This window comes from Aethalodelphis obliquidens, unplaced genomic scaffold (genome assembly GCF_003676395.1).
Source record: "Aethalodelphis obliquidens isolate GAN/ISIS:26980383/991018 unplaced genomic scaffold, ASM367639v1 scaffold40, whole genome shotgun sequence".
Classification (NCBI taxonomy): Eukaryota; Metazoa; Chordata; class Mammalia; order Artiodactyla; family Delphinidae; genus Aethalodelphis; species Aethalodelphis obliquidens.
Genome location: NW_020837984.1, coordinates 10,826,828 through 10,838,339, shown reverse-complemented (window position 1 = coordinate 10,838,339; position 11,512 = coordinate 10,826,828).

Sequence of the window (11,512 nt, the reverse complement as noted above, 5' to 3'; positions counted from 1 at the left end):
GTGTGTGTGTGTGTGTGTGTGTGTGTGTGTGTGTGTGTGTGTGTGTGTTAGGCAGACACGGGATAGAGGGATCAGTTCAGCCAGTTCTTTTACTACACTGACTTGGTACTTCTCTCCAGATCAGAGGTCAACAAACTACCACCTTCAGGCCAAATTTGGCCCACTGCCTGGTTCTGTAAATAAAGTTTTATTGGAATATGGGCCCATTCATTCATTTATGTATTATATGGCTGCTCCCCATTACAAAGGCAGAGTTGAGTACTTGTGACAGACATCATAAGGCCCAAAAAGCCAAAAATATTTATTATTTGGCTCTTTATAGAAAAAGCCTTCTGACCCCTGAAGATTGGCTGGATCAGCTTTAAGTAAACTAGAGAAAAAGGATCTCTGAGGAAGAAGAGTTCACAAGCTCACAAGAGCCTCCATCCGCCCTGTGCCGCCATGATATGAGGGGCTGTGTTTGTCTTTCTTCCCACAGCTGGTTTCGTGACTCACATCTGCTGACCCTGTTCAGCAAGGCTGAGAAACGCAACCACACACCCCAAGGAAATCCAGCTGTGGCAATCCAGCTACATTTTCCTTTGACTCAGCCGCCCCAGCATGCAAGCAGCCTCATTTGATCCATTTCTTCTAATCCATAAGTCCCCAACCCTTTCTGCCATATTTTTTTAAATATTACACTAATGTATTTTTCATTACCCATAAATCATGTTGCCCCACAGCTCTCCACCCACAGAATCAATGGCCTTTGTTGTTTCAGGGTAAGAGGAGGCAAAACCTTGAACCAAGAAATCCTGTTTTGTTTTGTTTTTTTGCTGTGTTTTATGTAAGATTTCTCAAGCTAAAGAAAAACTACTATCTGAGAAATCACTTTTGCTGAAAGAGAAAAACGTATTATTTGTATTCAAAATCATCTTTGTACATATTAAGAACAAAGCTCAGGGGACTAAGCATAGAGTTTTTGCATGAGCCACAGAATAGAGAGCACATAGGGCAGGATGTAAGGCAATTCCTGCCAGACAGAAGGAGCAGGAGGTAGACTTTCCACACATCTCATCACCTACCACGGGCTGGCCCTGGAAGACGGGGGAGAGTGAGGTGGCAAAAATCCAGATGGAGAGATAAGCAAATCCAAAAATATTTAGGCCAATGATTTAATCAATCGTACCTACATAATGAATCTTCCATAAGAATCCTAAATGATGGGCTTCAGAGTTTCCAGATCGGTGAACACACAGAGGTGCTGGGAGGGTGGTGCACCTGGAGAGGGCATGGAAGCTCCACACCCTTTCCCACATACCTTGCCTGTGCACCTCTTCCATCTAGCTGTTCATCTGTATCCTTTACTATATCCTTTATAATAATCTGGTAAATGCAAAATAAAACTTAGGGTGGTGCTTTAATTTCTCCCTCCTTCCACTGCTCCCCCAACATGTACATGCACATACATACACACACACGAACACACACACACACTTGGTCCACGCAGTTCAGGAGCAGCAGAATATCATCAGCTGAGGGAAATGCCCAAGTAGATGGGCCAGAGTTAATGTTCTCGTTTCCCCACTACACCTGCCATGGGGATGTCTTCAAGTTCCCCATGAGCCTAGTGGTGGACATGGAAGAAGGTAGCTAAGAATTAAGAGAGTGTTTCCTGAAGGTTGCCTGACATGTGGCCAGAGAATCCCTAAAGCAGAAGCTGAAAAGTAGGTCACCTAAAGCCAGCTCTGATAGGAGTTCCTGGCTAAGCCTCGAAGGGTCTATAGCAGCGAGAGGCAAAGTGGAGGATACTAAACCTAGGGGGTACTACCATGCACTGCTTGGGCCCAGCCAGACCATCATGAGACACACCAACCAAAGACACCTACCACTGACAAACTACTACTAAGCTGAAACTAACTCCCAAAGAGAGATAAGATCAGCAACCTTGAAGGGAGGTCAACAGAAACCAGCAGAAAAGGACAACAAGTGTACAGCAAACACATCCTGCCCCTACCCTCAATGTTGACAATGTTATATAAGCCTTTTCCTGTGCCCAGATATCACTCAAGGTAAAGGAGAAGAGGGACTGAGAGAAGGAGAAAGCCTGAAAGAAAATGCTGAAGCCCACAGAATCTGAGCTTACCTGGAAAATACTGTTTCAAAGTAGAAGAACCCAGTTTTACTTAAGTGGGCAAATTTAACTTCTTTTTGGTGAGTCTGTACAAATAGGGGCTTTGAACAAGATTATCAATTACAAACAACAGTCTCCATGGTTACAGATGTTAACTAGACTTATTATGGTGATCATTTCACAATATAAACAAATACTGAATTGCTATGTTATACACTTGAAGCTAATGTTATATGTCAATTAAATATACTGCAATAAAAAATAAACAGTCTCCATATTTTGAACACTATTTGAGCATGGTGGGTAGGTTTCCAGATACCCCACCCTCACCTCTTACCCAATCCTCTGCCTCACACACATGCTTCACTCCACTTTAACACCAGGAAGGAAGGATATCGCCCCACCCCTGCCAGGCAGAGAAGAGGAAGGGAATGCTCATGTATTAACACACAAGAGAAGAGCATGCCATCCTCAGCCCAGTGCTTGCCTCTGACTGCCCTGGAAGGAGGGAAGGGAGTCAAAGGCTCTGGACAACATTCCTGCCTACAGAGCCAGCAGCGAAGCAATGGGGGGGTGGGAGGTCCTGTTTCCTCTCAATGAGGCTCACTGCTCACGTGAGTTTTCCAAGCCCAGTGGCCACTTCTATGGGTTCCATGATTCCAGATGAAATCAGCACTCCCCTTCTCCACGGGGCCCACTCTTAGGCCTCGCCATATAACCACATCATGTCAGTGCCCCCTCAGAAGCCACTGACTGCAGCATTAGGCCCCTCCCTAAGAAGACACACAGAGCAGGGTGCAGGACGGAGGTGTGTGGCTGCATAGCTACAGTACTTCCCCCAAAACTGGAATTAATTATCGCTACTTGCTCCTCTATCCCTCTTAGATCTGCAAAGCATGGGTCACAGTGACTTTGTTTTTATTGGCCCACCACATATTGAAACCATTCCCGCATATTGATACTGAATATCTTAGCCAAAATCTTGTGAAAATCACTTACTGTGCAGCGCAACAGAATGACTTTCTGAAGTTAAACGTCCTGGGACATTTTATCTTTTCAAGTACATACCAAAAGCAATTAAGTTCAAACTATGGAATACGGTCTTCGCCAGTTTCCATTCTTGACACATATGTGTCTGTGTTTCTAAGTTCAAAGACATCTTATAGGATCAAATCTCTAGCTTTAATTTTCTCTCTGCCAGTGAAAACCAGTCCTGCATCCTTCCTTAAATCATCTGCAAGAAAGTCCGTGGCATAAGGCCTCTACCCCAGACACCCCTAACGTGTCCCAAAAGGGTGGAACAGGGACCCACTGCTGTCCTCCCCTCTCCTGCAGCCCACAGCAGGTAGCACAACTGGTTGGAAAGTAAAAAAAATTCACTCAGAGGGCTCTAAGCAGAAAAGAGGTATAGCAGCCCTCTGCCGAAGAACCAGTCTGTCTGAGCTTTTACTGCACTGACCCAAATCACATGGTGGTTCTACCATTCATGGCAGCCTCATTCTTCCTGCTCCTTTTCCTCATACCTGTTCTACGTCTTCATACTCAGTCACCCTGATTCCAGAGAACTCTCCCATTACTCTCATGTCCCCACTTCCTGGATTCTTGGGGCCTGACACCATGCCTTCATTTTCTCCTTACTACTCTGGGGGCCACACTTCCTCTCTTCCTCCTTCTTCCCCCTCCAACCTGAAGGCACGCCTTCACCAATGGGTTCAGCACAGGTAGCTGCCGAGTGATACGTCCTGAATGTTCTGGAAAACTCCAGAAAACCTGTTCCAATTCTGCACTCCACCCCTCACCCCAAGATTATCTTTCAACACTGGTTTTCAAATTATAGTCAATCCTCATTAACAGATTCTATATCTGCAAACTCACCTACTCACTAAAATTTATTTGTAACCCTCAAATCAATACGCACAGGCACCTCTGTGGTCATTCACAGACACATGCAGAACAACAAAAAATCCAACACACACATCCCAGCTGAGTTGAATACGATGACACTTTGCCTCCTTTTTTCAGCTCTCACACTGCAAACAACTGGTTTTTGTAATTTCTTTAAGTGCCACTTTCTTATATGATTTTTCATTTTTCTTGGTGATTTTGCTGTTGAAAACGGCCAAGCATAGTGCCAAAGCGCTGTCTAGTGTTCCTGAGCACAAGAAGGCTGTGATGTGCCCTATGGAGAAAATACGTAAGTTGAAAAGCTTCATTCGGGCATCAGTTATGGTGCTGTTGGCCATAAGTCCAATGTTAATGAAGCAACAATATGTATTAAACAAGGGGTCTTCAAACAGAAACACACATACAACAAGGTTATGTCTTAATCAGTTGGGACAGAGGTTCACAGGAACCTAACCCTGTATTTCCCTCAAGAGCAACGATTCAGGATTTGCTAATGCAGTGTTCACAGTGGCTTTATAAAACATAATTACCACAAATAGCAAGAGTAGACTGTAGTCTAGGTGATCATTTTGTAATGTACAGAAATATTGAATCACTATGTTGTGCACCAGGAACTAACATAGTGTTGTGGGTCAATGACACTTCAAAAACAAACAAACAAACAAACTCATAAGAAAAAAGATCAGATTTGTGGTACCAAGAGGCAGGGGGAAGGGGGAGGGGGACTGGATGAAAGTGGTGAAAAGGCAGAAATGTCCAGTTGTAAGTAAGTACTAGGGATGTAATGTACAACATGATTAATATATTAACACTGCTATATGTTATATATGAAAGTTGTCGAGAGTAAATCCTGAGTTCTCGTCACAAGAATAAAATATTTTTTCCTTTTAAATTTTTATTTATATGAGATGATGGATGTTCACTAAGCTTACTGTGGTAATCATGATGTATGTAAGTCAAATCATTATGCTGTACACCTTAAACTTGATACAAGACCAATCACAAGTACTGAAATTGACACTGTGATTAAAAATCTTCCAAGAAACAAAAGCCCAGGACCACATGGCTTCACAGGCAAACTCTATGAAACATTTAGAGAAGAGCTAACACCTATCCTTCTCAAACTCTTCCAAAATATACTAGAGGGAGGAACACACCCAAACTCATTCTACAGGGCCACCATCACCCTGATACTAAAACCAAACATGCCACAAAAAAAGAAAACTACAGGCCAATATCACTGATGAACATAGACCCAAAAATTCCAAACAAAATACTAGCAAACAGAAGCAAACTGCACATTAAAAGGATCATACACCATGATCAGGTGGGGTTTATCCCAGGAATGCAAGGATTCTTCAATATACGCAAATCAATCAATGTGAAACACCATATTAACAAATTGAAGGAGAAAAACCATACGATGATCTTAATAGATGCAGAAAAAGATTTTGACAAAATTCAACACCGATTTATGATAAAAACCCTCCAGAAAGTAGGCACACAGGGAACTTACCTCAACACAATAAAGACCATACATGACAAACCCACACCCAACATTGTTCTCAATGGTGAAAACCTGAAACCATTTCCACTAAGATTAGGAACAAGACAAGGTTGCCCACTCTCACCACTATTATTCCACATAGTTTTGGAAGTTTTAGCCACAACAATCAGAGAAGAAAAAGAAATAAAAGGAATCCACATCGGAAAAGAAGAAGTAAAGCTGTCACTGTTTGCAGATGACATGATACTATACAGAGAGAATCCTAAAGATGCTACCAGAAAACTACTAGACCTAATCAATGAATCTGGTAAAGTAGCAGGATACAAAATTAAGCACAGAAATCTCTGGCATTCCTATACATTACTGAATATCTGAAATAGAAATTAAGGAAACACTCCTATTTACCATTGAAACAAAAAAATTAAATACTTAGGAATAAACCTACCTAAGGAGACAAAAGACCTGTATGCAGAAATCTATAAGACACTGATGAAAAAAAATAAAGATGATACAAACAGATGGAGAGATATACCATGTTCTTGGACTGGAAGAATCAACACTGTGAAAATGACTATACTACCCAAAGCAATCTACAGATTCAATGCAATCCCTATCAAACTACCAATGGCATTTTTCACAGAAGTAGAACAAAAAATTTCACAATTTGTATGGAAACACAAAAGACCCCGACTAACCAAATCAACCTTGAGAAAGAAAAACAGAGTTGGAGGAATCAGGCTCCCTGACTTCAGACTATACTACAAAGCTACCGTAATCATGACAGTATGGTACTGGCACAAAAACAGAAATATAGATCAATGGAACAGGATACAAAGCCCAGACATAAATCCACGCACATATGTTCACCTTACCTTTGATAAAGGAGACAAGAATATACAATGAAGAAGAGACAGCCTCTTCCATAAGTGGTGCTGGGAAAACTGCACAGCTACGTGTAAAAGAATGAATTTAGAACACTCCCTAACACCATACACAAAAATAAACTCAAAATGGATTAAAGACCTAAATGTAAGGCCAGATGCTATAAAATTCTTAGAGGCAAACATAGGCAGAATACTCTATGACACAGATCACAGCAAGATCCTTTTTGACCCACCTCCTAGAGAAATGGAAATAAAAACAAAAATAAACAAATGGAACCTAATCAAACTTATAAGCTTTTGCACAGCAAAGGAAACCATAAACAAGACAAAAAGACAACCCTCAGAATGGGAGAAAATATTCGCAAACGAAGCAACTGACAAAGGATTAATCTCCAAAATCTACAAGCAGCTCATGAAGCTCATATCAAAAAAACAAACAACCCAATCCAAAAATGCGCAGAACACCTAAACAGACATTTCTCCAAAGAAGATATACAGATTGCCAAAAAACACATGAAAGAATGCTCAAAGTCACTAATTATTAGAGAAATGCAAATCAAGAGTACAATGAGGTATCACCTCACACTGGTCAGAATGGCCATTATCAAAATTTCTACAAACAATAAACGCTGTGAAGAGGGTGTGGAGAAAAGGGAACCCTCTTGCACTGTTGGTGGCAATTTGAATTGATACAGCCACTATGGAGAACAGTATGGAGGCTCCTCAAAAAACTAAAGACAGAACTACCATACAACACAGCAATACGACTACTGGGCATATACCCTGAGAAAACCATAATTCAAAAAGAGTCATGTACCACAATGTTCACTGCAGCTCTATTTACTATAGGCAGAACACGGAAGCAACCTGTCAATAGACAGATGAATGGATGAAGATGATGTGGCACATATACACAATGGAATATTACTCAGCCATAAGAAGTAACAAAACTGAGTTATTTGTAGTGAGGTGGATGGACCTAGAGTCTGTCATAGAGAGTGAAGTCAGAAAGAGAAAAACAAATACGATATGCTATCACATATATATGGAATCTAAAAGTTTTTTAAAAAATGGTTCTGACGAACCTAAGTGCAGAACAGGAATAAAGACACAGACGTAGAGAGTGGACTTGAGGACACAGAGAGGGGGAAGGGTAAGCTGGGACAAAGTGAGAGAGTAGCATGGACATCTATATACTACCAAATGTAAAATAGATTGCTAGTGGGAAGCAGTTGCATTGCACAGGGAGATTAGCTTGGTGCTTTGCAACCACCTAGAGGCGTGGGATAGGGAGGCTGGGAGGGAGACGCAAGAAGGAGGGGATATGAGTATATATGTATACATATAGCTGATTCAGTTTGTTATACAGCAGAAACTAACACAACATTGTAAAGCAATTTTATTCCAATGAAGATGTTTAAGAAAACAAGGACCTACTGTATAGCACAGGGAACTCTACTGAAATTCTGTAATAACCTATCTGGGAAAAGAATCTGAAAAAAGAAAAAATATGGGATTGTTTCCTTACTTTCTGATATTTCATTGTTAGTGTATAGGAATGCCAGAGATTTTTTTTCATGTGACACTTTTTTGTGGTACGCGGGCCTCTCACTGTTGTGGCCTGTCCCGTTGCGGAGCACAGGCTCCGGACGTGCAGGCTCAGCGGCCATGACTCACAGGCCTAGCCGCTCCACAGCATGTGGGATCTTCCCAGACCGGGGCACGAACCCGTGTCCCCTGCATCGGCAGGCGGACTCTCAACCATTACACCACCAGGGAAGCCCTGCCAGAGATTTTTGTGCATTAATTTTGTATCCTGCAACCTTACCAAATTCATTGATTAGTTCTAGTAGTTTTCTGGTGGCATCTTTAGGGTTTTCTAGCTGCAAACAGTGACAGTTTTACTTCTTTTCCAATTTGGGATTCCTTTTATTTCTTTTTCTTCTCTGATTGCCATGGCTAGGACTTCCAAAACTATGTTGAGTAAGAGTGGTGATAGCGTACATCCTTGTCTTGTGCCTAATCTTGGTAGAAATGCTTTCAGTTTTTCACCACTGAGTATGGTGTTTGCTGTGGGTTTGTCATATATGGTCTTGATTATGTTGAGGTAGATTCCCTCTATGCCCATTTTCTGCAGGGTTTTTACCATAAATGGTGTTGAATTTTGTCAAAAGCTTTTCTGGCATCTATTGAGATGATCATATGGTTTTTATTCCTTAATTTGTTGATATGGTGTATCACACTGATAGATTTGCATATACTGAAGAATCTCTGCATTCCTCAGATAAATCCCACTTGATCATGGTGTGTGATCCTTTTAAAGTGTTGTTGGATTTTGTTTGCCAGTATTTTGTTCAGGATTTTTGCATCTATGTTGATTAGTGACATTGGCCTGTAATTTTCATTTTTTGTGATATCTTTTTCTGGGTTTGATATCAGGGTGATGGTGGCATCGTAGAACCAATTTGGGAGTGTTCCTCCCTCTGCAATTTTTTGGAAGAGTGTGAGAAGGATAGGTGTTAGCTCTTCTCTAAATGTTTGAGAGAATTCGCCTGTGAAGCCATCTGGTGCTGGACTTTTGTTTGTTGGTAGGTTTTTAATTACAGTTTCAATTTCATTACTTGTGATAGGTCTGTTTATATTTTCTAATTCTTCCTGGTTCAGTCTTGGAAAATTGTACCTTTCCAAGAATTTGTCCATTTTTTCGTCGTTGTCCATTTTATCGGCATAGTTGTTTGCAGTAGTCCCTTATAATCCTTTGTATTTCTGTGGTGTCAGTTGTGCTTTCTCCTTTTTCATTTCTAATTGTATTGATGTGCGCCCTCTCCCTTTTTTTCTTGATGAATCTGGCTAAAGGTTTGTCACTTTGCTTATCTTCTCAAAGAACCAACTTTTAGTTTTAGTGATCTTTGTTATTATTTTCTTTGTTTTTATTTCATTTATTTCTGCTCTGATATTTATGATTTCTTTCCTTCTACTGACTTTGGGTTTTCTTTGTTCTTCTTTCTCTAGTTGTTTAGGGTGTAAGGTTAGATTTTTTAAGTGAGATTTTTGTTTCTTGAGGTGAGATTGAATTGCTATAATCTTCCCTTTAGAATTGCTTTTGCTGTGTCCCATAGGTTTTGGGTCATCATGTTTTCATTGTCATTTGTTTCTGTGTATTTATTTCTTCTTTGATTTCTTCAGTGATTTCTTGGTTATTTAGTAGTGCACTGTTTAGCCTGCATGTATTTGTGTTTTTAACAGTTTTTTTTCCTGTAATTGATTTCCAATCTCATAGCGTTGTGGTCAGAAAAGATGCTTGATACGACTTCAATTTTCTTAAATTTTCTTAGGCTTGATTTGTGACCCAAGATGTGATCTATCATGCAGAATGTTCGGTGTGCACTTGAAAAGAAAGTGTATTCTGCCACTTTCGGGCAGAATGTCTTATAAGTATCAATTAAATCTGTCTGGTCTATTGTGTCATTTAAACCTTGTTTTTCCTTGTTTATTTTCAGTTTGGATGACCTGTCCATTGGTGTAAGTGGTGTGTTAAAGTCCCCTACTATTATTGTGTTACTGTTGATTTCCCCTTTTGTTTGTTAGCATTTGCCTTATGTATTGAGGTGTTCCTATGCTGGGTGCATATATATTTATAATTGTTATATCATCTTCTTGGATTGATCGCTTGATCATTATGTAGTGTCCTTCTTTGTCTCTTGTAATAGTCTTTTTTTAAGTCTATTTTATCTGATATGAGTATTACTACTCCAACTTTCTTTTGATTTCCATTTGCATGGAATATCTTTTTCCATCCCCTCACTTTCAGTCTGTATGTGCCCCTAGGTCTGAAGTGTGTCTCTCATAGACAGCAAATATACGGGTCTTGTTTTTGTATCCATTCAGCCAGTCTATGTCTTTTGGTTGGGGCATTTAATCCATTTACATTCAAGGTTATTATCAATATGTATGCTCCTATTACCATTTTCTTAATTGTTTTGGTTTTGTTTTCTTGGGTCTTTTACCCCCCTTGTGTTTCCCACCTAGAGAAGTTCCTTTAGCATTTGCTGTAAAGCTAGTTTGGTGGTGCTGAATTCTCTTAGCTTTTGCTTGTCTGAAAAGCTTCTGATTTCTCCATCAAATCTGAATGAGATGCTTGCTGGGTAGAATAATCTTGGTTGTAGGTTTTTCTCTTTCATCACTTTAAGTATATCCTGCCACAGTCCCTTCTGGCCTGCAGAGTTTCTGCTGAAAAATCAGCTGATAACCTTATGGGAATTCCTTTGTATGTTTTTTGCTTTTCCCTTTCTGCTTTTAATATTTTTTAATACTTTTTCTTTGAATTTAATTTTTGTTAGTTTTATTAATATGTGTCTTGGTTGTTTCTCCTAAGGTTTATCCTGTATGGGATTCTCTGTGCTTCCTGAACTTGGGTGACTATTTCCTTTCCCATGTTAGGGAAGTTTCCCACTACAATCTCTTCAAATATTTTCTGAAATCCTTTTTTTCTTCTTCTTCTGGGACCCCCCATAATTCAAATGTTGGTGCGTTTAGTGCTGTCCCAGAGGTCTCTGAGATTCTCTTCAATTCTTTTCATTCTTTTTTCTTTATGCTGCTCCTCGGCAGTTATTTCCACCATTCTGTCTTCCAGCTCACTTATTCCTTCTTCTGCCTCAGTTATTCTGTTATTGATTCCTTCTAGTGTATTTTTCACATCAGTTATTGTGTTGTTCATCTCTGTTTGTTTGTTCTTTAGTTCTTCTATATCTTTGTTAAACAATTCTTGTGTTTTCTCAATTCGTGCCTCCATTCTATTTCTGAGATTCTGGATCATCTTTACTATCATTACTCTGAATTCTTTTTCAGGTAGTTTGCCTATTTACTCTTCATTTATTTGGTCTTGTAGGTTTTTATCTTGCTGCTTCATCTGTGACATTTTTTTCATCTCATTTTTCTTTTTTTTCTGATGAGTGTGACTGTGTTCCTGTCTTACTGTTTGTTTGGCCTGAGGCTTCCAGCACTGGAGTTTGTAGGCTGTTGGGTAGAGCTGTGTCTTGGTGCCAAGATGAGGACCTCCTGGAGACCTCACTCCACCGAATATTCCCTGGAATCTGAGGTTCT